Source organism: Schistocerca piceifrons, chromosome 1, assembly GCF_021461385.2.
Source record: "Schistocerca piceifrons isolate TAMUIC-IGC-003096 chromosome 1, iqSchPice1.1, whole genome shotgun sequence".
Lineage (NCBI taxonomy): Eukaryota > Metazoa > Arthropoda > Insecta > Orthoptera > Acrididae > Schistocerca > Schistocerca piceifrons.
Window position 1 is genome coordinate 373,204,170 of NC_060138.1, and position 26,779 is coordinate 373,230,948.

Genomic DNA, 26,779 nt, shown 5'->3' on the forward strand with positions numbered 1-26,779 from the left:
ATGTTCAGTGAAGTGATCAAAACACAGTGGAATGGCACAGAATTTGGCAGAAATCTGCATAATATGATCACTGTGTCTTTAGATACTAAATTACTGCACTCCTGATGCATCGAGAGGCCGCAGTGGATACACCGGTTCCCGCTAGATCACCGAAGTTAAGCACTGTCGAGCGTGGCCGGCACTTGGATGGGTGACCATCCGGGCCGCCATGCGCTGTTGCCATTTTTCGGCGTGCACTCAGCCTCGTGATGCCAATTGAGGGGCTACTCGATCGAATAGTAGTGGCCCCGGTCAAAGAAAACCATCATGACGACTGGGAGAGCGGTGTGCTGACCACACGCCCCTCTTATCCGCAGGATGACACGGCGGTCGGACGATCCCGATGGGCCACTATGGCCTGAAGATGGAGTGCTTTAATACACCGAAAGTGGTGTAGAATGTCTAATTTGTGGCCTTGTCAGGCGTACATACAATTCCTTTTCTCTGTGTCTTCATCACGTTAATAAAACGTCAGATTTTCATGTCGATGACAAATTATGGAACAACGAAGGAAAATGCAGCTTCATCTATTTCTGTGTTAATATTTGTTGTTGCAAGTAAACACTAAACACTTTGCCTTATAATATCTAATTTACGATTCTTTTTTGAATCTGCTGGTCATAATCATCTGTTTCAAGATATTGTTTCTTCAGTTACTTGGGCTTCTGAACTACTTGCATTCGTTATACCACAGAAATCGACTTACAAAGACGCAGATATTAATCAACGAATCGCGTGTGGTAGAATAGACACATCTCCGCGATTTTAAAAACATATCAAAATATTATGCTTCAAAATGGTTTAATGCCAAAACTGCGGTCGTAAAATAAAATTCTCACAGCCGAAAGCAGGATGAGATCCTTTAAAAATTTATAGAAGCCGTGGACCAATATTTCCAACAGATTTTTGTGTGTTTTCAGGAGTACTGGTTTCATTATTGCTGTTGCTATTTTGAAGTTACAGTACGTATATTTTAACAATGTCGGCCTATCTTACAAAATGACTTCGTGTATTATTTGCTTTTGTGCGCAAGTGATTGCGAGTTTAGTAAGGGAGTTGATGACCTCGCTTTTGAACGCCGTACACATACAATTACGCTACCGAATAATGTGCATTGGAGTACAAAGAAGAAGGAAGCAGACGAAATGACGCATCGTTTCGGCTTTATTACGTAGTTACTGGGGCTTGTCGCAAAAAATTTTCACCCCATCCTCTTCGCTTGTCGCCTTGCTACATTCGCAACCGTCACTGCACTCCATTAGAGCTCTGCAGCGACAACACAATACGTAAACAGGCGTGTGACACGGCCCGCTGCTTTCGCAACGGCCGAATAACGCAGTTGCCAGGCCGCTGGTGACGCGACGTAAGCGGCTTCGCAGCTGGTCGCGAAGCGCGCGCTGGAGAACACTGCGGCCCCAGAGCCGGCGCGCTAAACTCGGATAAACATCCTGCAAGGCGCGCGCGGCTGCGCTAATGCCGCTCGCATTAAGACGGCCTTCTGACGCCACCGCGGCTGTGACGCAAGCGGTCCTCCTGTCTGCCCTCCGGGCCTTAGCAGGCGCACGCGCCCTAATCAGCTAGCGTACTGTATGCCGACGGTCGTGTTTGTGTAGCGAGAACTGGGTCGTGCCGGCCGCCGGCCGCCCGCCAGCGGTAAACAATTACAGTGCTACGTGTAACATTTTCCAGTTCCCGCCGCGTCGATTATCCATCATCGGCTAATGGAATGGGCTGTTGTGAAACTCCGCTGTCGTGCGTGTGGCGCTACCAGTCGCCGATTTCTCTGCCGCCGTTACAGTCGCCGCGCTCAAACAGCTTATTGAGTCTCGCTGCGGTTGTTTTCTCTTACCGTGAACGGCGTAGTCGATAAGAGCCTTGCAGTATTGAAAAAATCGCCTCCTGCGGTGCTCCACACTACGATTGTGACTGCGAAATTTTGGAACATGATTACTTTGCCGCACAAGTTAACTACTTATTTTCACTTCGCAACCATGATAGGTACCAATGATTGGTACCAACGTCGCGCCTCCCTAGCTAACGGCTTCAGCCAAATTGCTCGCGTACGTTGCTCCATGCGTTGTGTAATACGGTTATCATCATCTGGAGCCCATCGCATCTTATAAGTATTTATGAGTAATACTGAGAAGCGACATAAAATGGGACGATCATGTAAAAAAAAAAAAAAACGCGTACAACATGCTACTGTGGCCACATGGTCCACTAGCAACCAATATATTTTGACATGGAGTATCTTCACAAATATGTGACTGGCTCGAGGAATCTCTGTTGGCCGGTCGGTGTGGCCGAGCGGTTCTAGGCGCTTCAGTCTGGAACCGCGCGGCCGCTACGGTCGCAGGTTCGAATCCTGCCTAGGGCATAGATGTGTGTGATTTCCTTAGTTTAGTTCTAAATTCTGTGGGACCGATGACCTCAGATGTTAAGTCCCATTGTGCTCAGAGCCATTTGAACCATTTTGAATCTCTGCTAGTAACCGACCAAAGCGGTTCACCATTCAGAGTTCGAGTTGCAGGTTGCCTATCTAGCGGCTTCCATGGGCAACAAAAATAATAATTTCTAAATTTCTTATAATTATTGACGGGATTTAAAAATTTCAAGTACTGTTAATCTAGTCATTAAGGGGAGTAATTTTGCGTTAAACATTTAACACCGCAAGACAAGTATTACAGTTAGAAACTTTGAAGTTGTCTTCAGGCAGTGCAACTCATCGATAGCAAATACCCAGATTGCATTCTTCCAGTATTTGAGAATGAGAGCACTTACTGACTTGCAACAAAATTTACATATAATTTCAAATCCTTATGAAACTTTATCTCGCTAACACATCCCACCGTCCCCCGTTCACAAAATAATGAAAGGAAAAAAGGTTATCGGTATTTGCATTTTCGCTGTAGTAAAACGTAAGCATCCGACGTGACACTTTAATTTAGTATGACGTTTTAACCTATTATTTCTGTACTACCAACTCTGCTCGCTACACATTCTGCAGACAGTATCCGCATATATCACTAAATGTACGTGCAAGATTATATTATTGTAGGAAACGTAGCTCAGGAGATACGACGTCAAAACACTGAGATGCGTAAAAAAATAACTTTTGCTTAAAACGGAGCGCAAATTACCTGACTATACTCATCCAGTTTTTCATAATGAGAGCACTTGGTGGTTTCCAATAAACTTTAAACGTAATTTCAAACCTTTTCTAAATTTTTTCTTTCCTGGCTACTGAACATAAAATATTTAAATTATTAACTCTTTGTTCAGTAATGAAAAGTTTATGCCCGCATCTCGTGGTCGTGCGGTAGCGTTCTCGCTTCCCACGCCCGGGTTCCCGGGTTCGATTCCCGGCGGGGTCAGGGATTTTCTCTGCCTCGTGATGGCTGGGTGTTGTGTGCTGTCCTTAGGTTAGTTAGGTTTAAGTAGTTCTAAGTTCTAGGGGACTGATGACCACAGCAGTTGAGTCCCATAGTGCTCAGAGCCATTTGAACCATTTTTTTGAAAAGTTTAAAGCTGATTTCAACACGCGAGTTCGGTTCTTTAAAGAAAGGATGGTTTGCTGGTGTTTGACAAACAAAACCCAGTACCTTACGTGTATGGAGGGTTTTAACAGAATCGCGATCTGCAGGAAAAGCTGTATTTAATGACGTCAAAAATACCATTAACGACGAGATAAACGTATAGAATTCTGCATTGAAGCTGCAAGCATTCCCGATGTTCAGGAAGATACCAGGTTTTGTTACTTCAATATTGTTGCTTTTTCATGTAATCTAGGACTTCGCGCCAACTCTTTTCAGTGTTGTAGATTTCTTTTCCGTATCTCCTCCCTTGAAACAGAAGCTTTCAAAATCCATTTCTATAACGCACGTATCTTAGCGGAATAACAAAATGCGTCACAGTGAGACGCAGAGTACATACACAAGATGGTGGCAATGCTGCGGTAGAAAGATTTCGGTGGCGCAACGGTCTTTTTTATCTGCTTTGCCACAGGAGGGTAGATTATTGTTATGGTCTTCAATACGAAAACTGGTTTGATGCAGGGGTTGTCAGCTGCGAAGGCCCACCATTAAGAGTGTTCGGTGCACTGTATGTTCAGACACACTTGCATCTGTCCAGCATTGAAGTCTGATGTTAGTCCCACCACAGTTCGCCGCCTATCCTTTTTTATCATTCCGCTCAGCCTATGACATCGGACATGTAACGACCGGTGGCCGCCCAACCGCACGAACTCTGGGCGTCGCTTCGTCACTTGTTGAAGACATTCATCACAACACTTCCCGAACACCCTCAGGTCGTACAGTTTCTGAAATGCTCCTGCCAAGCCTCCGAGCCATCACAATCTGCCCTCTGTCAAACTCAGATAGATCGTGCGCCTTCCCCATTCTGCACACGGACAGCGCTATCAGCGATACTACATGCACTGTACGTATGTCTGACTAGCACTCGCCAGGTGACGCTGCTATCGCGTGGGTGGGTTTACACTGATAGTATGTCGGTGGTCATATTGTTATGACTGATCAGTGTATCTCCTTTTACAGAAGCTTTGACCGCTGTTATTCTGTTCTCCGCTTCTTCTGCGTCACGAGATAAAGGGGAGATGAAGACACTTTCCTTCACATATACCCACAATAGAAGGTCGCATGGGGTCATGTCTGGCGATCTTGGAGGCAAATAATGCATGGCGGTGTGTCTGGGTTCCTTTCGCCCTATCCATCGTAGAGCTGTCTTCAAATGCCGCAACTCCAGGAAGACTCCGATGCCTTCATTTTCCAACAGGGCGGAGCTCCACCACAGTGACAGTCAACGTACGCCAGTTTCTCAGCGACAGTCTGCCTCGACTCTGGATGGGGCGCACAGGGCACCGAGTCACTCCTGTCTTGTTGTTCTCCAAGATCGTCAGACATGACCCCGTGAGATTTTTTTTTTGTGGGGATATGTGAAGGAAAGTGTCTTCATCTCTTGTTTACCTCGTGACATAGAAGAAGTGGTGAACAGAATCACAGCGGCCATAGCTTCTGTAAAATGAGATACACTGATCAGTGAAGAAAAGAATAATAGTCGCAGTAACATCTGTAAAAGCAGATATATTGTGCGAAGTTTATGACGAATTTAACTAGCGTCTCGATATTGTTCATGTTGCCGCTGGACATATGGAGCGTTCGTAACACAATAACTAAAGTATTAAGATTTTGTGAGTCTTTTGCAATTAATCCCAAATTTTTAGTACGTTTTTATCAGTAAGTATAGAGTTTTGAAATCAGGGCATTTTTCTTGAAACACCCTCTATTTTACACAACGCAAAAGATTTCTCTAAATCTACAAATGCTGTAAACATAGGTCTTCTTTTCTTTGGCCTATCATCTAACACAAGCCGTGGGCAGTATTGCCTCGTTTGCTCCTACGAAAGAAGAAAACGCTAATTCAAAACGCTAATTCTCACATTTTGTTTCTTTGACCAATTGACTTTCCTACTCTACAATTATGGAACGTAACAGTGTGGACAAAGAGTGATACCGGACGTGGTAGGCTGGCACCGCCGCTGCACGGCATGTCGTGCGCAGGCGGTGTCGCTGACGAGTAATCTTCCCTAAAAGCGAGTCTGCCGGCTGCGTGCGGGAAGACGGGCTCAGAAGGGGGTAGGAGAGTACAAGGCAGGGCGGGGGCGGCCGTCCAGGCCCCGTCTTTGATGTCGCGTGCCCGCGATGGCCCTTAGCGATCCGACGCGCGGCCATTGTCGCCGCCCCCGGCGCCCGCACGCCCGCATCCGCCGCCTCTCCACGGGACACTGGCCGCCTCCGGCGTCTCCATTGCTGGCCTCACCAATGTAGTTCACTGCACTGTCTTAGCCGCTCTAAGGGTGCAGGATCGTTGTATCAAACAAGGCAGTTTCCAGTTTTTGAGATCAAATTTGCAACACTGTACTTCTGTATTAGTTTCTACGTCTACATCAATACACTACCTGATTAAAAGTATACGGACACCTGTTAGTGGACATTAATATGGGGTGTGTCCAACCTTGATGACGGCCTAAACTCTGTAGGCCACACCTTCGTTCAGGTGTCTGAATGTCCATGGAGCCTATTCTTTGTCAGGTGGCGCAATGAGAGTAGGTAGTGTGTCAGACGCTGGGTTCCGGAATTAAGTCGACGTTCTAACTCATTCCAAAAGTGTCCCACTGTGTTTGTATCGGAATTCTGGGCAGGCCAGTCCATTTCATATACATCTACGTGGATACTCTGCAAATAACATTTAAGTGCCTGACAGAGGGTTCATCGAATCACGTCCGCCGGCCGTGGTGGCCGAGCGGTTCTAGGCGCTACAGCCTGGAACCGCGCGACCACTACGGTCGGAGGTTCGAACCCTGCCTCGGGCATGGATGTGTGTGGTGTCCTTAAGTAAGTTAAGTTTAAGTAGTTCTAAGTTCTAGGGGACTGATGACCTTAGAAGTTAAGTCCCATAGTGCTCAGAGCCATTTGAACCATTTTTTTGAACCACGTCCACAATTCCCTATTATTCCAATATCGTAGAACGCGTGGTAAGAACGAACACCTATATCTTTCCGTACGAGCTCTGGTTTCCCTTACTTTATCGTAGTGATAGTTCCTCCCTATGTAGGTCGGTGTCAACCAAATATTTTCGGATTCGGAGGAGAAAGTTAGTGATTGGAACTTAGTGAGAAGATTCCGACGCAACGAAAAACGGCTTTGTTTTAATTACGTCCATCCCAAATCCTACATCATTTCAATGACACTCTCATATTTCGCGATAATACAAAACGCGCTGCCCTTCTCTGAACTTTTTCGATGTACTCTGTCAATCCTATCTGATAAGGATCTCACACCACGCAACAGTATTCTAATAGAGGACGGACAAGCGTAGTGTAGCCAGTTTCCTTAGTAGTTTGTTACATTTTCTAAGTGTCCTGCCAATAAAACGCAGTCTTTGGTTAGCCTTCCCCATAACATTTTCTATGTGTTCCTTCCAATCTAAGCTCCTTATAAGCCACTTCTTTCGTGGATGAATTACGTTTCCTTAAGATTCTTTCGATGAATCTGAATCTGGTTCCTGCTTTTCCCACAACGTGATCCATATGGTCATTTCACTTCAGGTTGCTCTGGACAGTTACGGTTAAGTATTTAACGTCAGACGCTGTCTCCAGGTGTTAGTCATTAATAGTGTAGCTGTACAGTAGTGGATTCATTTTCCTATGTATGCGCAATTTGGTACATTTATTTACGTTCAGGGTCAACTGCCAGAGCCTGCACCATTCATCAGTTCTCCGCAGGTCGTTCTGCAAATTCTTACTATCTTCTGGGGTTGCTACTTTTTTTTATAGACAACTGTATCATCTGCAAATAGCCTTAAAGAGCATCCGACGCTTTGTACTAGATCATTTACATTTTTGTTAGCAGCAACGGTCCTGTGACACTTCCCTATTGTACTCTGGATACTACCTTAATATCTGTCGATTTAGTTCTGTTAAGAGCGACGTGTTGAGTTTTATCTGCAAGAAAGTCTTGAATCTAATCGCAGGTTTGCTCCGATACTCCATAAGCTCGTATTTTTTTTCATTAAACGGTAATGCGGGACGGTGTCAAATGCCTTACTGAAATCAAGGAACACGGCATCAACCTCAGCGCCGTTGTCCACTGCGATGTGCGTCTCAAGGAGGAACAGAGCGAGCTGATTTTCGCAGGATCTCTGTTTGCGGAATCCATGTTGGTTTTTATATAGGAGATGTTCATTTTCCAAAAACGCCGTAATTGTTGAGCACAAAACATGTTCCATAATTCTACAACAGAGTGACGTCAACGACATAGATCTATAATTGTATGGATCTGTCTTACGGCTCTTCTTATAAACGGAAATGACTAGCGCTTTTTTTCAGTCGTTAGGTACTTTTCGTCGCACGAGTTATCTACGATAAATTACTGCTAGAAAGGGAGCAAGTTCTTTGGCATAATCTTTAGAGAATGTTATAGGCATATCATGTGGTCTTGAAGCCTTTCCACTACTAAGCGATTGTAGCTGCTTTTCAATTCCACGAACGCTTATCTCAATATCTGCCATTTAGTCGTTCGCACGACGATTGAAAGGAGGGAGAGAGTTACCATCTACGGCAGTGAAGCAACTTCGGAAGACCGAATTCAGTATTTCGGATTCTCTCTGTTATCTTTCGTTTCCGTGCCGGTGTGGTCGGTGACAGAATGAATAGACGATGTTGAGCGACTTACTGATTTTACGTACGACCAAACTCTCTCATGGGGCTTTACTCAGGACGGTCGACAACGTCTTACTTTCAGAATTATTGAACGCCTCTCTCATTGCTCTCCTTACACTCATTTCTTCTGATCAGGCAGTCTGTCATTATCAGATCGACCAACTTTTGTTGCGGTCATTTTCAATCCAAATAACAGTAGTTCGCCCTGAAAATAACCGATGCGAAGTCGGAGGATGACAAATTACACACCCTTCAGCCGTCAAATTTCCGATCTTATTTTATTAGCCAACCAGTTTCAGAGTTTTACTACGCCATCTCCAGGTCCCTGACCGACGTGTAGGAAGAACCTACCAAAACAGGGGCCAGCAGTACTGGTATTAATAGACGTTTGCTACGGTGAGCACTTCAGGAATAACCTGGCCTGAGGTTGCCAAATAAATAAGGTTGAAAATGTGACTGCTGCAAGGTGTTTAATATGACATCCTCTATCGAAGAGGAGAGTCCCGCAATCATCTCTAAAACGATGGACATACATAGACTCGATGCGAAGTCGGTCGAAAGTTCAAGATTTTAGTTGTTTTAATGTTTTATTATGAGACGGTCTAATACCCAAAATCATTTCATTCAAACTGATACAGCGGTGGAAGCTTAGATGTTAAACTGAGGTCAACAAAAATAGTAAGAAAAACGAAATGCAGACAGCTGATGGACAAACAATGAAATGTAAAAGACAGATATTTCTACAGCGGGGCAATGAGGTCAGCTGCAATGTTTACTTTGCGTTCGCCGAATCCGTAGACCATACATCACGTGCGTACAGACGTACGTGTCGTGACGGCAGTCAAAGGGCTTTGACGTACGCGTCGAGAGCTGGCCGTCTCTAACCGGGGTCAATTGAAAGCTGGCGGCGGGCGACACTGCGCTGCGTCACTTCTCCGCTGCGCAGCAGCCCGGCCGAATCAGACGCCCGAAAGACAGCCGGGTAATCACTGGAACAGTGTGCGATCGTTCGCGTGGTAATCGATTTCCCTGTCAGCCTTCCTGTGAGGTTACAGAGCGTCACACCAGTAGGAGTTACTCATGTCGAAGGCAACTCATGTCGAGCGTCGGATAACTTGCTGGGGGTAGGACGTCAAACGGGTCGACATGGAGCAGGAGAGACTCATGTCGAGCGTCGAGTACCTTAAGGGGGGTAGGACGTCAAACGAGTCGACATGGAGCAGGAGAGACACCAAAGGACATTTTAATTTCCTCCGTGTATACTTTTACAAATAAATTTTGCACCATGCGGGTGTATGAAGCTCTAGAATTTAAATTATGAAAAAATGAATGTTTACAAAAAACTCGAATTTTGTACATAGTTACCTGAAGTTTTACCACAGTTTATAATAGATTTTGAAAATTCTAGAGTTTCATACACCTGTAAGATGGTTTGTATGCTGTGCAAAATTCATCGAAGAATCTCCCTTGCCTATGAAGAAAAGTGTACCTATAGCAACAAATGCAGCCTATAGTAAGTGAAAAAATGATGAAATTTCACATGTAAACGAAATTTATTTTGTAATATTTTTGAACTACAACTGCTATGAGTCTGACTCCTGAAGCGTTCCTGGTCTTGCTGACAAAGTTTTATGCATTTATTTGTAAAGTATAGAGAGAGGAAATTAAAATGTCCTGTTTTGCCTTTCCTGCTCCAAGCCGGTCCGTTTGACGTCCAGACTGAAATTTTTATTCTGGAAACAACTCCTAGAAGGTGACTATGCCGCTTTTCAAGAAACCGTTTCTTCCATTCGAAATTAATTCACAGGATGCTAATTATCCGAGTGGGATGGAAATCGGTAGATATTGTATGATGTAGTATAAATAAGTGACTACAATTTCAGAAAAATTGGATGATGTACTCAAAAGATAGAACTTCATAAACTGAACGAGTCAGTAACGCATTGTTCCGCTTCTGGCCCTTATGCAGGCATTTACTCGCCTGGACGTTGATTGATGGTGTCACGTCCTTGTAGTGAATCTGTTTAGTGTCGCCACACAGCCGTCGTTTGGTATCAATTTCCTACCGAAAGCATCTACGAGACGCAATTTTGTAAGCAAAATCTTCGTATCGTTAGTAAGCAAGGAATCACGCTTTGAAACGCGAATATGTGAATTTTTATTCGCGCAGTATAAAATTTCTGGAAAAAAAGTTGCCCCTTCTCATCAGGGAGCCACACCTGACGTCAACAGCGAAAGCGCACATTTCCGCAGCTCCGTGAGGTCGCACCTAAGGGCGCATCCGGCCATTACTCTGCAGCGTGTGTGACGCGATTGCGAGCGTTTTTGCCGTTGCGCGCGATTGCCCGTGTCCTGCAGCTGGCGCACGGCCCATTGTGGCCGCTGCACGGCCATTGGGCAGGCACAATGGCGGCGGACGTGCCTGCGGAGGAGGCGGCAGGCAGGCAGGCGCGCGTGCTGGGGCGGCAGTGGCGGCGGCGAGGGGCGGCGGGGGCGGCGGGTGTGCGCGTGCACTGCTCGACAGCCGAACTCAGCAACTTGCCCAAAACTGCCCTTACCTCCATTACCCGAACTTTTCAGCTATCAGTAGACGCGTCATCTCGCGGCCACGCCACACACCACGTCAGTACGCCACGTTATAAGAGTGTACCAATGCTTGTTGGGAGGAATGACTGAGTGTACAGGAAAATCAAAACAACCATTGGGAATTAGAAGCAAGGGATGTACCATTAAGAGAGCAATGGGAATTCCACTGGTAAATGCAGAGCAGGCATCAGACAGGTGGAAAGATTATATTGAAGGCCTCCATGACGGAGAGGGCTTGTCTGATCACGTCGTAGAAGAAGAAACAGGAGTCGAGATATCTGTCCAGTATTAGAATTTAAAACAGCTTTTGATGACTTAAGATTATGGCAACAACACGACTACTCACGCTGATGTGTAGAACGTATGAAACAGGAGATATATCATTGTATTTTCGGAAAAATGTCGTCCTCACAGTTCCGAAAATAGCAAGATTTGACAAATGCGAGAATTACCCCCCCCCCCCAACCCCACCCACAGTCAATCGGCTTGATTGCTCTTGAATTCAAACTGCTGGCAAGAATAACATACAAAAGAATGGAAAAGAATATTGAGGACAGAATTTCAAATCAAACACTTTTCAGCCGCCTAATTTCCAAACTCTTATTTTATTGGGCTTCCAGTTTCGGCGATGTATTGCGCCATCACCAGGCCCCCAGTCTCTGAATGATGCCCTCTGTTTTGACCGGAACTGAGGTTGGAATATTTCGATACATCGGTCATAGGTCCTGAAGAAGGTGTAATATATTGTCGCAACTCGCAACCCAACAAAATAACAGCTTGGAAATTAGACGGCTGAAAGATATTTGATTTGACGTTCAGTACTGAATAGCCGAGTCCCAAAACCATCTCTGGAAGGATGGACTACATAGAAAATTGAGGATGTGTTAGATGACGATAAATTTGGTTTTCGGAAAGACAGAGCCGTCAGAGAGGCAGTTCTGATGTTGCGGTTGGTAATGAAAGCAAGACAAGAAAAATCAAAGCGTAGGATTTTTCATACTGACAAAGGCTTTCAACAATGTAAAATGGTGCAAGATGTTTCACATTCTGAGAGCAACAGAAGTAAGCTATATGGAATATGTAATACGCACAATATGCACAAGAACCAAGAGGAAGACAAAGATGTAGTCTTTCGCCCTTGCTGTTCTGTGTATACATCGAAGAAAATAAATGACAGATATAAAAGAAAGGTTCGAGAGTGAGATTAAAATTCAAGGTGAAAGGATATCAGTGATAATATTCGCTGATGACACTGCTATCCGCTATGAAAGTGAAGAAGAACTACAAGATTAGTAACAACATTTTCGGATATAGTGGGACGCGAACGAGCAACACATCACGTATTTACTGCTAATCCGTGTTTCTACTCATTGCGCCACACCAACCACGAGAGATATACGACCATACTTTGCATCTTCCGATTTACTGACAGCTTTAATCGTAGAGACGTTCTTAACTGACATTAAATTGTACCTAGAACAATGCGGGTTTGATAGATACTCAAAACTGGATTACCTTGAAACGGCATACCTTGTTTAACCACCAGCTTGACGTTTCCCGTCATTTTATTACAACACATGGTACAATTAATGACGCGGTTTCGAGACATTCGCAATTTTCCGGTGCTTATAAATGGAATATAGGCACACGGGCTTCAATTGAAAGCGAAAACGGCGTCTCGCGACTCTATACTGAAGAAATATGGCGCCATCCAACGTAGGTAGCGTCCTTACATCTCACTGACCTACGCTCAAACGCTTGTTCAGAATATCTGAGATGCCAGATATTACCTTATGTCGTCCATGTTCGACTGTTATAAGGAACTGCGACTGTTTATGAGAATAAAAGTTCAACTAAAACGATTATCAGCGTCTGCTACTAGTTTTATTTCATTCCAGGAGACGTTTAGAGAGCTTACACTCTCATCTTCAGGTGCAACAATGGCACTATGTTACGTTATTGCTAAATATAGCATAATATCACTGTTTCACTTGAAGATGAGGGTGTAAACTCTCGAAACGCGTCGTGGGATGAAACAAACAGTGTGAGTGAAGCCGATAATTGTTTTATCTGAACTTTTGTCTCCTGCATGTTGCGCTGCACGCTGGGAAAGACTTCCCAATGTGCTTTTTTTTCACGTTATGATGTCCGAAACAGGGCACATTCAATGCTCAAGGTTCGAATTCACAATTCGTGTGCCTACGGCTTAAGGTGTCGCTCACACTTTTTTACGAAGTTTTCTGTAGATGATGTTACAAAACAACGGTCATCATGGGAAATTTACTCGCCATTAAAATCAGCCTAACGGCTCCGACTGGCACCCATTTTAACGATTAGGGGAAAACCAGCATATCTTCTTGAGGCTGGACAAAAAAATGGCTCTGAGCACTATGGGATTTAACTTCTGAGGTCATCAGTCCCCTAGAACTTAGAACTACTTAAACCTAAGTAACCTAAGGACATCACACACATCCACGCCCGAGGCAGGATTCGAACCTGCGACCGTAGGGGTTGCGCGGTTCCAGACTGTAGCGCCTAGAAACGCTCGGCCACCTCGGCCGGCGAGGCTGGACAGAAACCCCCTTCCTCCTGCAGCCGTAACTGACGTAGTCGATTACAATAACAACCACATCATGCGTACCTTACTCTAAGTCCCAATTTCACACGGTATCTCAATTCGGGAAGACGTTCGCTGTTTTTGAGAAGTGTTGTCATGCCGCTGTTTTTGAGAAGTGTTATCATGCCGAGATGGTCACGGTTTTCTGGAGGTTTCACGATGAGCGCGACGTCGCTACATGTCCCCTTTGGCAGCGGTGTTTATGTGGCGTTGCCGCTGGTGCACGGCGTCGAGCCGCCAGAGGGGGAGGGGCCAGCGCGGCCTGGCGCCGGTCGGCCGCTCTCCGCCAGTTGGGTCACGTCGCGCGGCCAGCCATTATCCAGTGCCGGGCGAGCCAGCGGGGTGCGACGTGCAACGTGCCGACGCGCCGGCCGCCAGATGCCATCTGCACGGCGGACGTGACGCCTGCGCGACGGAGAGCCGCGCCCCGCTGTGGGCTCCCTTTGAAGGTTCCCGGGGTGGCTCGCCGACGTAATATTAAGCGCCGTGTCGCCCTAAGGGAAATATCAGCTCCAGGGCCCCCGTCGAAATGAAACTGTCTTTCTAGGTGGGATGAGTGGAGGCAGGCCAGTCACTTCAAAAGACGTGACCGAAATCCGTCTGTCCAGATCTGCTTCTCCAGGAAGTTACCGTTGGTAAGCGGAACGATATCGCAAAGGCGATCTCACTCGAGCTTATTTATTTATTGTATTTCTCTTCCTTTTCTTGTGCCTTTATCCCGTATCGGCGTAGGGTCGGCGTGGTGATTGACGGATTTGGCACGGTTAGTTTACGCCGTGGCTGGATGCCCTTCCTGTCCCCATCCGGTTTCCCCTTGTGACGGAATATGTGTATCTGTCTGTCGCCTCGCAGTGCGCCCATGTGGAAATTGAAAGTTTTCTACACGGAAGAGCCAAAGAAACTGGTACACCGGCCTAATATCGTGTAGGGCCAGAATGAGATTTTCACTCTGCAGCGGAGCGTGCGCTGATATGGAACTTCCTGGCAGATTAAAACTGTGTGCCGGACCGAGACTCGAACACGGGACCTTTGCCTTTCGTGGGAAAGTGCTAAAGCACACTCCGCTGCAGGGTGCAAATCTCATTCTGGAAACATCTCCCAGGCTGTGGCTAAGTCATGTCTCCGCAATATCCTTTCTTCCAGGAGTGCTAGTTCTGCAAGGTTCGCAGGAGAGCTTCTGTGAAGTTTTGAAAGTAGGAGACGAGATACTGGCGGAAGTAAAGCTGTGAGGACGGGGCGTGAGTCGTGATTGAGTAGCTCAGATGGTAGAGCTCTTGGCCGCGAAAGGCAAAGGTCCCGAGTTTGAGTCTCGGTCTGGCACACAGTTTTAATCTGCCAGGAAGTTTCATCTGTAGGGCCCCCACCAGCACGCAGAAGTGCCGCAACACGAAGTGGTGTGCACTCGACTAATGTCTGAAGTAGTGCTGGAGGGAAATGACTCCATGAATCCTGCAGGGCTGTCCATAAATCTGCAAGAATACGAGGGGGTGGAGACCTCTTCTGAACAGCACGTTGCAAGGCATCCCAGACATGCTCACTAATATGTCTGGGGAGGTCGGTGGCCAGCGGAAGTGTTTAAACTCAGAAGAGTGTTCCTGGAGCCACTCTGTAGCAATTCTGGACGTGTGCGGTGTCGCACTGTCCTGCTGCAATTGCCCAAGTCCGTCGGAATGCACAAAGGATATGAATGGATGCAGGTGATCAGACAGGATGCTTACGCACGTGTCACCTGTCAGAGTCGTTTCTAGACGTACCAGTGGTCCGTTATAACTGCACACGCCCCACACCATTACAGAGTCTCCACCAGCCTTAACAGTCCCATGCTGACATTCAGTGTCCATGGTTTCATGATGTTGTCTCCATACCCGTACACGTCCATCCGCTCGATACAATTTGAAACGACACTCGTCCGACCAGGCAACATGTTTCCAGTTATCAACAGTCCACTGGTCGGTGTTGACGAGCCCAGGCGAGGCTTAATGCTTTGTGTTGGGCAGTCATCAAGGGTACACGAGTGGGGCTTCGGCTCTGAAAGCCCATGCGGACTATATTTCGTTGAATGGTTCACACGTTCACACTTGTTGCTGGCCCAGTATTGAAATTTGCAACAGTTTGCGCAAGGGTTGCACTTCTGTCACGCTAAACGATTCTCTTCAGTCGTTGTCGGTCACGATCTTGCAGGATCTTTCTCGGGCCGCAGCGGAGTCGGAGATTTCATGTTTTACCGGATTCCTGATACTCACGGTGAAACGTCCCCTTTGAACAATTATACATGACTGTTTTTAAACTGACACACAATATTTTTAGCGCAACGCAATCTGACTTTCAAAAATCCCTACAAAAGAATGGCCCTGACTAACATTAACCTATACCTTCACAAATCACTTTCCTCACAAAAATCTTCGTTACTCGAACTACTGCAATACAGCGAGCGCCACTACTGCCAGCTAAGTAAAAGATTTAAACTACTGAAGGCACTTACTAACGATAGTCATAGTTAGCAAATGAAAGATTTTGATAGAGAACAAACAATGTATTTATCTTAATAGTGTTCAAAAGTCATATAGCAGTTCATGACATCCAGTCTTACAAATGTACTGTCCTTGATGGACACACGTCCAGATCATCCGCTCTCAAAATTCCGCCATCTCTCTCCCCATATCCACCACTGCTGGCGGCTCACCTCCAACTGCGCAACGCTACGCGCTGTTAACAGCCAACTGCCCAACACTACAATGGCGAATATTACTCCAACAATGCAAACCAACCACACAGCCTTCACACAGCACAGTCAGTGATTTTCATATAGAGCGCTACATATCGTTACCAACGTAAAAACCTAAAAAGCCTACTTACAAAGGTACGCAAGTGAAATAGTCGTATGGGAAAATCCCCACTTCATCGCTACCTCGGAGATGCTGTGTCCCATTGCTCATGTGCCGACTGTAACACCACATTCAGACCCACTTAAATCTTGATAACCTACCATTGTAGCAGCAGTAACCGTTCTAACAAGTGAGCTATACACTTGTCGCCTTCAATAGGCGTTACCGACCGCACTACCGTATTCTGTCTTTTTTCATATGTCTGTATTTGAATACGGAGACTATACCAGTTTCTTCATCTTAAGTGTTTGCGAATCGTTTAACTGAGGCCGGATTTGGGCACCGCAACAATGTGACTTATGTTGTTTCCTCCCACAGAAAATGTGCACTCACCTTGCGGTGGTATTCTTATCTTCCGTAGCTCGAGCATACAAACCAATGTTGCTCGACTGCATACGCTGTAGTAGAACCAGCCACAATATAGGACTGATGACCTTCGCTGTTTAGTCCCCCTTAAACATCCCAACAACCACCACCTCCACCACCACAATATATGTATCCAGAGGTCGCGTTGCAGATTTTACGTAGTTTCAGGTTAATTGAGCTGTTAAATGATAGTTTATGAGCGAAGACGTCAGTATGTTGTTACTCGTATGATACAGAACGTGCTAACCGTAAATTCCAGTTTCGTCAATCAGACGCAATCACACCCACTCGTAATCGCCAGCTTTCCGTAGTTAATCGAACCTGAAAGCGTGAAGATTACAAAAAAGACTGTCTGTGACAGAACTCTCGCTCTAATACTATCCAAATAGATCTCTTTGAACGTTCAGTTCTCTGTCCCGATTTGCACAATACGCAACGTGTAATTAGCTTACATACAAAATCGGAATTTCGCATTTTCATCTTTCTCACACGTTTGCGTTCACCTTGCGGCGCGTCACATTCAAGTTTTACCATTATTCTGCAAAATTATCACATTTATTCAGAGCTGCAAATATTATTATTACTGACCTACAGACTGACTTAGACTGTAGAAAGCATTTCTCTTAGTCCACAAAATACGCACGACCGTACCGTCCTCTGGTTGATACTCTATATAGCCAATCCGATGTTAGTATTAGCTTGCACAGTCCCGTGTCTTTTACATTTGACTAGTCCCAATTTTACGAGCAATTTATTAAAAGAACAAATTTATAAAATACACAAATACCAAAATTACTCCCTCTTTAAATAACTGAATTGTCGTAAAATACTTCTTGTTTCCGTAGTCCTACAAACTGGCTAACTGCACTTTACAAATTTCCCCTGAGACCATGATTCACTCTCTATATAGACGCAGTTCCCAGGCTAACCTATACTCAGTCAACAGAGAAAACAATGTTCGTTTATTATAATACTTTCCATTCACACTAAGAATTAAACTTCTTAAAACAAAAATAATTAACAAAGGACGTAATATTCAGAGAAGATATAGTTTTTCCCCAAAATGTACTGTTTTCACTACGTACAATTAATGTCAGTAAGATGTTGACACCCTTTGGACACAACTATAACTGGATCAGAGCGCACATGTCATGTTAGAACCATGATTCATTGTCTGTATCAGCCTGCTCGCCACCATTTGACTTACACATACGTGACACAACGCACTACGTCTCATTACCAGCCCGATATTCGCCTAGTGGGATGTGGAAAAGTGCCTAAAAGCCATATCCAGACTGGCCAGCTCCCTCGGCGTTAATCCGGCCATATATTGCTTTAATACGCACAGCTATCCGGGCTGTCGGCAAGACTCAGCGGAGCAGCGCCTCTGAGGAAGTCCAGCGCAGTCCTGGACGAAACGTAAGGAGCAGAAAAGTTCTTGGACCACGACCTCACATCCCCGAATGTATATCAACAGCCATGTCACCCGGTCGTGAAAGCCTTCATTCTACAATTTTTTGATGTGTGTAGTACACTTACTCCCCTCTGTAAGTCATTGAAGTTTGTAAGGGAAATTTTATAGCGCCGGTCTATGAAACACAATACAGATGTGATAATATCGTGCTGAATGCCACTGTGGCTGGCGATGTTATTAAGTAACGTAAAAGTGTGAACCGACCCTGAACATCAATAAAACAACTTACACAGAGACTTCAATATATACTACTGAATAGCTGCGAAAACTCTTTGTTTCAACGAAAATAGTTTCAACTATTTCTTCAAATAGTTCAAATGGCTCTGAGCACTATGGGACTCAACTGCTGAGGTCATTAGTCCCCTAGAACTTAGAACTAGTTAAACCTAAGTAACCTAAGGAAATCACACACATCCATGCCCGAGACAGGATTCGAACCTGCGACCGTAGCGGTCTTGCGGTTCCAGACTGCAGCGCCTTTAACCGCACGGCCACTTCGGCCGGCACTATTTCTTCATTTTAACCTTTAATGTCTATTAAATGACGAGGTAACAGGAGAAAATAGCTACTGCCAAATAATCATTTGTGAAGCACACACAAAAATGCCGTGTTTAGCTTGTTTTTACCTGCGACGACAGCCATCAGACATTTTAGCGTCAATCAGTCTCACCTCATTGTTTTAGGCAATGGCGTTGTTGAGCAAGTTATGCTACAGACAGAATCTAGTCATCACCAGCCACAACATGTTCCACGGACAGGAGGAAACAGTTGCGCAACCTTGAGTGGCGAGTTACGACTGCTTTGGTGAGCGGCGGCTGTTGCGCAGAGCCGCAGTGTGCGTAGCCGCGCGTTCGCAGCGGCAGGTGTCGGTGGCAGCCGAGGCCAGCAATGCTAATTGCTAGGAGCGCGCGCGATCCTCGTCAGCAGCGGGGTGCGCCCGGAGCGCTGTCTGCCGTCGCCTCCGGCGCGCGCGCTAAAAGGCTCTTTGCATGTTAAATGGATTGGGCGGAGAGCAAGGAAGCCCCGAGCCTCAGACGTGGGAAGAAAGGAGGGTGAGGAGCAGAGCGAGCGAGAGAGAGAGAGAGAGAGAGGGAGGGAGAGACGTGTGGGCGGAGCCACCCAAGCAGCGGCGGCGGGGAGGCGGGCGGCCGGGATTTAAGCTTTTAGGCCGTAAATGGGAAGTACTAGTTGGAGTGCGGCGCCGGCAGGGGGCACCGCCGAAAGCAGACACACGATACGCCGAGGCGGGGCGGCTCCGTGCATCCGGCGGAAGGCGCTTCTAATGAGGACAGGGAACCGGACAGACGTCCATCCCAGCAGCACAGTGCTGGGCTGTCGATAGTAACTCAGACGGAGAACGATGGGTTATGCAAGCAGTCACATCACCATTCCTCTCCACTGATTCTAGAATACCAGTTAAATGTGGAATTTGGCTGCATGTATGAGCGGCATTCAGCAAGTTAAACAACACATTTGTTTCTGAAAACGGGTTGGTTTTATTTAGGCTTTCAATCCACCATGTTGTAACCCATTCTTTTGCAAGAAAACCCTGTTTTTCAACATAATCTCCTCTCAATGCGATGGCCTTTTACTACATTAGTGAGAGGGTCTATTTGTGCTCGTGTACCACTGCTGGTAGACAGCCAACATCGTGCTATATCGGTAACCTGCTGTGAGTTAACGAGCATTTCACTCTCATTTAAGTACACTAATGGTCATTAAAATTGCTACGATACGAAGATGACGTGCTACAGACGCGAAATTTAACCGACAGGAAGAAGATGCTGTGATATGCAAATGATTAGCTTTTCAGAGCATTCACACAAGGCTGGCGCCGGTGGCGACACCTACAACGTGCTGACATGAGGAAAGTTTCCAACCGATTTCTCATACACAAACAGCAGTTGACCGGCGTTGCCTGGTGAAACGTTGTTGTGATGCCTCGTGTAAGTAGGAGAAATGCGTTCCATTACGTTCCCGACTTTGACAAAGATCGGATTGTAGTCTATCGCGATTGCGGTTTATCCTATAGCGACATTGCTGCTCGTGTTGATCCAATGACTGTTAGCAGAATATGGAATCGGTGGGTTCAGGAGGGTAATACGGAACGCCGTGCTGGATCCCGGCCTCGTATCACTAGCAGTGGAGATGACAGGCATCTTATCCGCATGGCTGTAATGGATCGTGCAGCCACGTCTCGATCCCTGAGTCAACAGATGGGGACGTTTGCAAGAAAACAACCATCTGCACGAACAGTTCGACGACGTTTGCAGCAGCATGGACTATCAACTCGGAGACCTTGGCTGCGGTTACCCTTGACTCTGCATCACAGACAGGAGCGCCTGCAATGGTGTACTCAACGACGAACCTGGGTGCACGAATGGCAAAACGTCATTTTTTTCGGCTGAATCCAGGTTCTGTTTACAGCATCATGATGGTCGCATCCGTGTTTGGCGACAGCGCAGTGAACGCACATTGGAAGCGTGTATTCGTCATCGCCATACTGGCGTATCACCCGGCGTGATGGTATGGGGTGCCATTGGTTACAGGTCTCGGTCACCTCTTGTTCTCACTGACAGCACTTTGAACAGTGGACGTTACATTTCAGACCTGTTACGACCCGTGGCTATGCCCTTCACTCGATCCCTGCGAAACCCTACATTCCAGCAGGATAATGCACGACCGCATGTTGCAGGTCCTGTACGGGCCTTTCTGGATACAGAAAATGTTCGACTGCTGCCCTGGCCAGCACATTCTCCACATCTCTCACCAATTGAAAAACGTCTGGTCAATGGTGAAAGAGCAACTGGCTCGTCACAATACGCCAGCCACGACTCTTGATGAACTGTGGTATCGTGTTGAAGCTGCATGGGCAGCTGTACCTGTACGCGCCATCCAAGCTCTGTTTGACTCAATGCCCAGCCGTATCGAGGCCGTTATTACGGCCAGAGGTGGTTGTTCTGGGTACTGATTTCTCAGGATCTATGCACCCAAATTGCGTGAAAATGTACTCACATGTCAGTTCTGGTATGATATATTTGTCCAATGAATACCCGTTTATTATCTGCATTTCTTCTAGGTGTAGCAATTTGAATAGCCAGTAGTGTATATGGCCGAAAGAGACAGCCTTCAGAAATTATGAAACGAACCCAGTCGCCCAGAACCGTTTGGCAAAAAGGGCGCAGATTCACCTCGAATTGAGGAAACTCACAGGCGTCTGTTGTCTATTGAGGCTCAAGCGCTATAGTGTGCGAGTGAGACAGACAAGAACCTACCTAGGGAAATCTAAGGAAGCATAGCAGTGTTAAATACGGCGGACCTAAGATCAACCGTAAAGGGAAACATTTATGAAAACTACTTAATTCTGTAGAAATTCAGGGAATTAAGCCACAGTTATTTTACTCTACCATCCTTCATAAATTTTCATGGTGATCCCAATAAAACTTGAATATCGATCATATTTATAATAATTTAGGATTTACTGTTAAAGTGAAATAACCAGTTTTGTAACAAAGAAATCAGCGCTAAAATCTGAACGCAATGGTCGAGCGTAACGATCGACATTTCATATAGAAGCGCATGGTTAAAAGGACAACCATTGTAAATATCAAGTCTGTAACTTTATTTGTTTAAAATATATAATAAATTTGAATTATCAGTAACTACAATTAAGGATCAGATCATTATTTCCTCCACATGAACACAATGAACGATGACAGCATGACACCTTATTGAATCATTATGTAATAGAATATTTGTTGTAAAGTTTCGTGCAAAATAGTTACTTTTGTTCTTTATTTATTTAATCGAAAGCACATTGGTGCAGTGCTACTGGCCGTGGTATTCAAAGTTAAGAGGGAAATTGTATTGGTTTTATGTAAAAGAATTTAACGTTTATTTAGTAATTGATATTATTGTTACTTTATTTAGTGAAAGTGGTCAAGTTTTGATTATTTAAATATGTTAAAAGTAAAGTAATGTACAATAAGCTGTAGCCAATCACATGGACGGCTTCAGGAAAGGGAACTGTACTAGTCGAGCGAAGATGTTCGGCGCCCGGGAAACGCGATCGGAGACGGGCAGAGGACAGTTCTGGTCTAGACACCGAAGAGTACATGTAAGTGGGCTGCTTCCGCGTTGGCAGCGCTGTGTAGCGCTTTGCATTGGATTTCTGACTGCGCTTTCTTTGTAAGGGACTCTGTGGCTGGCTGAACTCGTTGTTGGAAGTTAATCGCCAGTAGTGTTGGTCAGTTGTAAGTTAGTTGCCAGCAGTGATGGATGTACTGTTGCTCAGTTGGAGGTGAACAGCCAGCAACGATGGATGTTAGACGTGAGAAGTTAGCATTGATGGAGGGTAGAGGCCTGAAGTGTTAGTGTAGGCTAACGATCTGTACATGTTCGACTTCGATACTGAATACTATTCATGATTATATACCTTAATACAAGATGCCAATGACGATTTATATTCGTGCTTGAACTGGATGTCAGATTATTAAGGTAAAAAAATACATTATTTGGTTTGCAACAAAATCTTTCCTTTGCTAACCACATGCCTATTAGTATTTAGTGGCTTTAGTAGTTAGAATCTTTTGTTTAGGTGATAGTATTGACGCTCGCTGTATTGTAGTAGTTCGCGTAATGAAGATTTTTGTGAGGTAAGTGCTTAATGAAATGTATAGGTTATTGTTAAGATTTCTTTTTAGTCAGGGCCATTATTTTGAATTAATAATTTGAAGTCAGGTTGTAATTTTTTTGACCAGACGGATTGCGTTGCGCTAGAATATTTTGGGTCAGTGTTGACGTGATAAGAAAGAGTGAAGAGATAGTAGGCTCAGTACGTTCAGGTTTACTCAGCTGTTTCAGAATCAAATAACATAGAAGTTTCATCTTCTCAGTCATTCTGCAATTTAAGTACAGACACACTCATTTAAATAAAGAAGTTTCATAAAGTTCGGCTGGAGACACCAAAGGGTACAGTTTGGATTGAGACACGAAAGCGGACGGTCGGTCTTTAGGCAGCTAGGAAGGGAAACGACTTACAAAATTTCGCGTTCTGTGATATCGCGGGATTTAATCTCTGTGTGGTGAGCAGCCGCGCGCCTGGTGTGAACTCTAACTTTTCACATAGTTAACGAGGTGGAGTGTTGGACTGTTAATTCACGATGAGATGGTGAATGATCCAACTGTGTCAAATGGATATGCGCTCGAGTGTAATAGTAATTCTAAATACGACCACTTCCGCTATTAGTTTTCTTCCTGAATAAACACTATTCAAACCAAATCGCAACTGTGTGGCCTACATCATTAATGGCTCATTAATTTTTTCCTGATATTATTAATACTGTTATTATATGCTATATTAACTTCGTATTTTGCAAACTTGCCATCAGCCAGACAATTTAACTAAAAGGTCACAAGTGTCTAATTTAGCGCGTGTAATGCGACACGCGCGGTTCAACCCCTAGACGAGTTTGAGCCAAGCCATTTCAACGAAGAAGAACCGCATGTGAGCCCGAACATTTTTAGGATGTTAGCTCGCACTGCCCACCATCCATCATCCGCGGAAGCATAACAAATGGTTCAAATGGCTCTGAGCACTATGGGACTTAGCATCTGAGGTCATCAGTCCCCTAGAACTTAGAACTACTTAAACCTAACTAACCTACGGACATCACATACCTCCACGCTCGAGGCAGGATTCGAAGCTGCGGCCGCAGCGTTCGCGCGGTTCCAGACTGAAGCGCCTAGAACCGCTCGGCCACTGCGGCCGGCGGAAGCCTAACAGAGGAAGTCGGAAGGAGCGAGATCCGGGCTGTAGGGTGGGTGAGGAATAACAGGTCAATGAAGTTTTCTGAGCTCCTCTCGGGGGTGCACACTTTTGTGAGGGCTCGTGTTGTGGAGAAGGAGAATTTCGTTTGCGACGAACACACTGCAGGCGTCACAACTGTGTGCGTCCAACCTGTACTCGGAAGATCGGACAGGACTGCGTGAGCTTGTTGCGATGATGACAGATGGTCACCCAATGATTCAACGTTTTTTTCTTCTCTGCCAGGTCTCCGCAGACATTCTACAAGCTTCTACGAATATCTGTGACGTTCTTATGTTCGTCCGCTTGAAACGCGTCTCTGTTACACACGCCATTTAGAAGGCTACCTATAGCGCCACCATTATCGGAAATTCATAAAGCTGCATGGGATGAACGGAAATGTTATGTTACTTTATGTTAACCGGGGACCTAGAAACGACGGAGAGGCTCCGTCCCCGCCGCAGCCACAGTGGTCCACAATCCCACGACGACTACCGCAGTCCACTTCACCCCTCCTCCGCCCCACACCGAACCCAGTGTTATTCCGTCCGGGGAACGTCTCACACCAGACGACTGTAACCCCTATGTTTGCGTGGTAGAGTAATAGTGGTGTACGCGTACGTGGAGAACTTGTTCGCCGACATAGTGTAGCTGAGGTGGAATAAGGGGAACCAGCCCGCATTCGCCGAGGCAGATAGAAAACCGCCTAAAAACCATCCACAGACTGGACGGCTCATCGGATCTCGACACAAGACGGCGGGCGGATTCGTGCCGGAGAGCAGGCGCTTCTTTCCGCTCCGGAAAGCCGTGCGTTAGACCGTCGGCTAACCGGGCGGGCAAGCGGAAATAGTCAACCACGGCCCACAACAAATTCCAAATATTTTCAGCCGAAAATAGCAGAGAAAAAAAAGTGTTGCATTACTTATTGAACGCCACGCGTATATTTAAAACTCATTCTTCGGGAATCTGAATCACGAATGTACCACTCCATTCTGAACTTTTTTTTTTATTTTCCGTTGTAGATATCACAATATTTTGCTAGGCCCTGAACGTGCGAAATGGCAGTTATAGCGCATACTAGTGTTCAAACTTAAGGAGGAAAGTAACTTTCGCATGATGTGTAAGATATCTCTGTGGAACTTGGACCAAACTTTGGAGGAACTGCTACAGTTCAGTGAGGGAACTGAAAGAAACACGCATTGAGACGAACAGAAATGACACTTTCATTCAAAGACAGTAATTACAGTGAAGTCACCGCAATTTGTGATGCCGCCCATGTGTGACCACCATGGACAGCAGTGCATACTCTCTCTGCAACACCCTTCCACGCTGGTCACAAAGTTGAAAGAAAGTTCTCGTGGTAGGACGTTTCAAAACTCCACCAGCGCGGTTGATAACTGCACGGTTGCCGTTGATACAGGTGGACGAGCTGCTATACATCTCTCGAACGCATTCCACGCGTTTCTGACGACATTTTAGTTGAGGGAAGGGGCAGGCCAGAATTCGCAGAATATCTTCTCGTTCCTAGGGCTTATCAACCTGCTCTGACACGGCGGCCGGTCGGTACCTTTAGGCCTTCATGGCCTGTTCAGGAGGAGTTTAGATTTTTAGTTTAGGTTTTAGGATTCTATGGATGAGAAACATGTACGATTGACAGTTTAAACAAGGAGAGAAGAGATGATTTTTCCCTTGTAAGAAGACCTTTTGTGAAGTACTGAAGATTGTTAACATCGAATATAGAGTGTCAGGAAGTCGTTTCTGAAAATATTTATATGGAGATTATGATTGTATGGATGAGAAACATGTACGATAGACAGTGTAAACCAAAAGAGTAGAAGATTTTGAAATGTATGCTACAGACGAATGCCTAAGTTAAACGGATAGATCGCGTAACTAATGAAGAGGTACTAAATAGAACTGGGGAGAAAAGGAATTTTTTTCATAGTATTTACTAAAAGAAGGGATCGAAAATATTGGAGGGAAGTGTGGGGCAGTCGGAGACCAAGGCACGAGTACAATTAACAGTTCATTTGGGTGTGGGTTGCTGGAATTTTTCGGAGATGAAGAGTCTTGCGTAGGATGGAGCATAGAGAGCTGTATCAAACCAGACTTCGGACTGAAGATCACAACAACAAAAACCGTGCTATGTTCAAACGGAAAACGTATCCGGGATGGCAGCATTGTGACACGCAGGGAGTGCAGAGTTAGTAAGCCATCGCCTCTACATTCGCCGTAAATCACTGTGCGAGAGCGGCGACACAGCCTGGTTCGCTCCTACGTCGACTCCCAATGATACAAGTGTTGCGATAATTTATTACGGCCTCTGCGATAACGGGTTGAAATCGTAAAAGAGAGCGCTTTTCGGACTCGCCGTTGCCGTTCATCATCGCAGCGTGACAATTTTATTTCCGAAGCGTTAATAAATCAACTCGCGCCGGCAAACAGGCACATAAATTGGTGCGTACGGTAATAGTGCGTTCCGCGGAGCGACAGCCGGTTCCTTGCAGTACGCTTCTCTCTCGTCGCTCGCCGTATTTGTTTGTGGAGCGAGTTAGCTGCACGGGAGACGGCTCCACGACGCCAGCCACTAACGCCCGTCCGTTGACGTCAGGCTGTACTAATTTAGAAACTGAATGCGTTTATGAGTGATATAAGGCTTGGGCGAGCGGCTCTTACTGACAGAAAACGCGAGCAGTTACACAAACAACTGAATACTTTGAGTATCGTGGAACCGTCTCTGATGTTCTGTTGCTAGAAGCTGGCTCGTCGC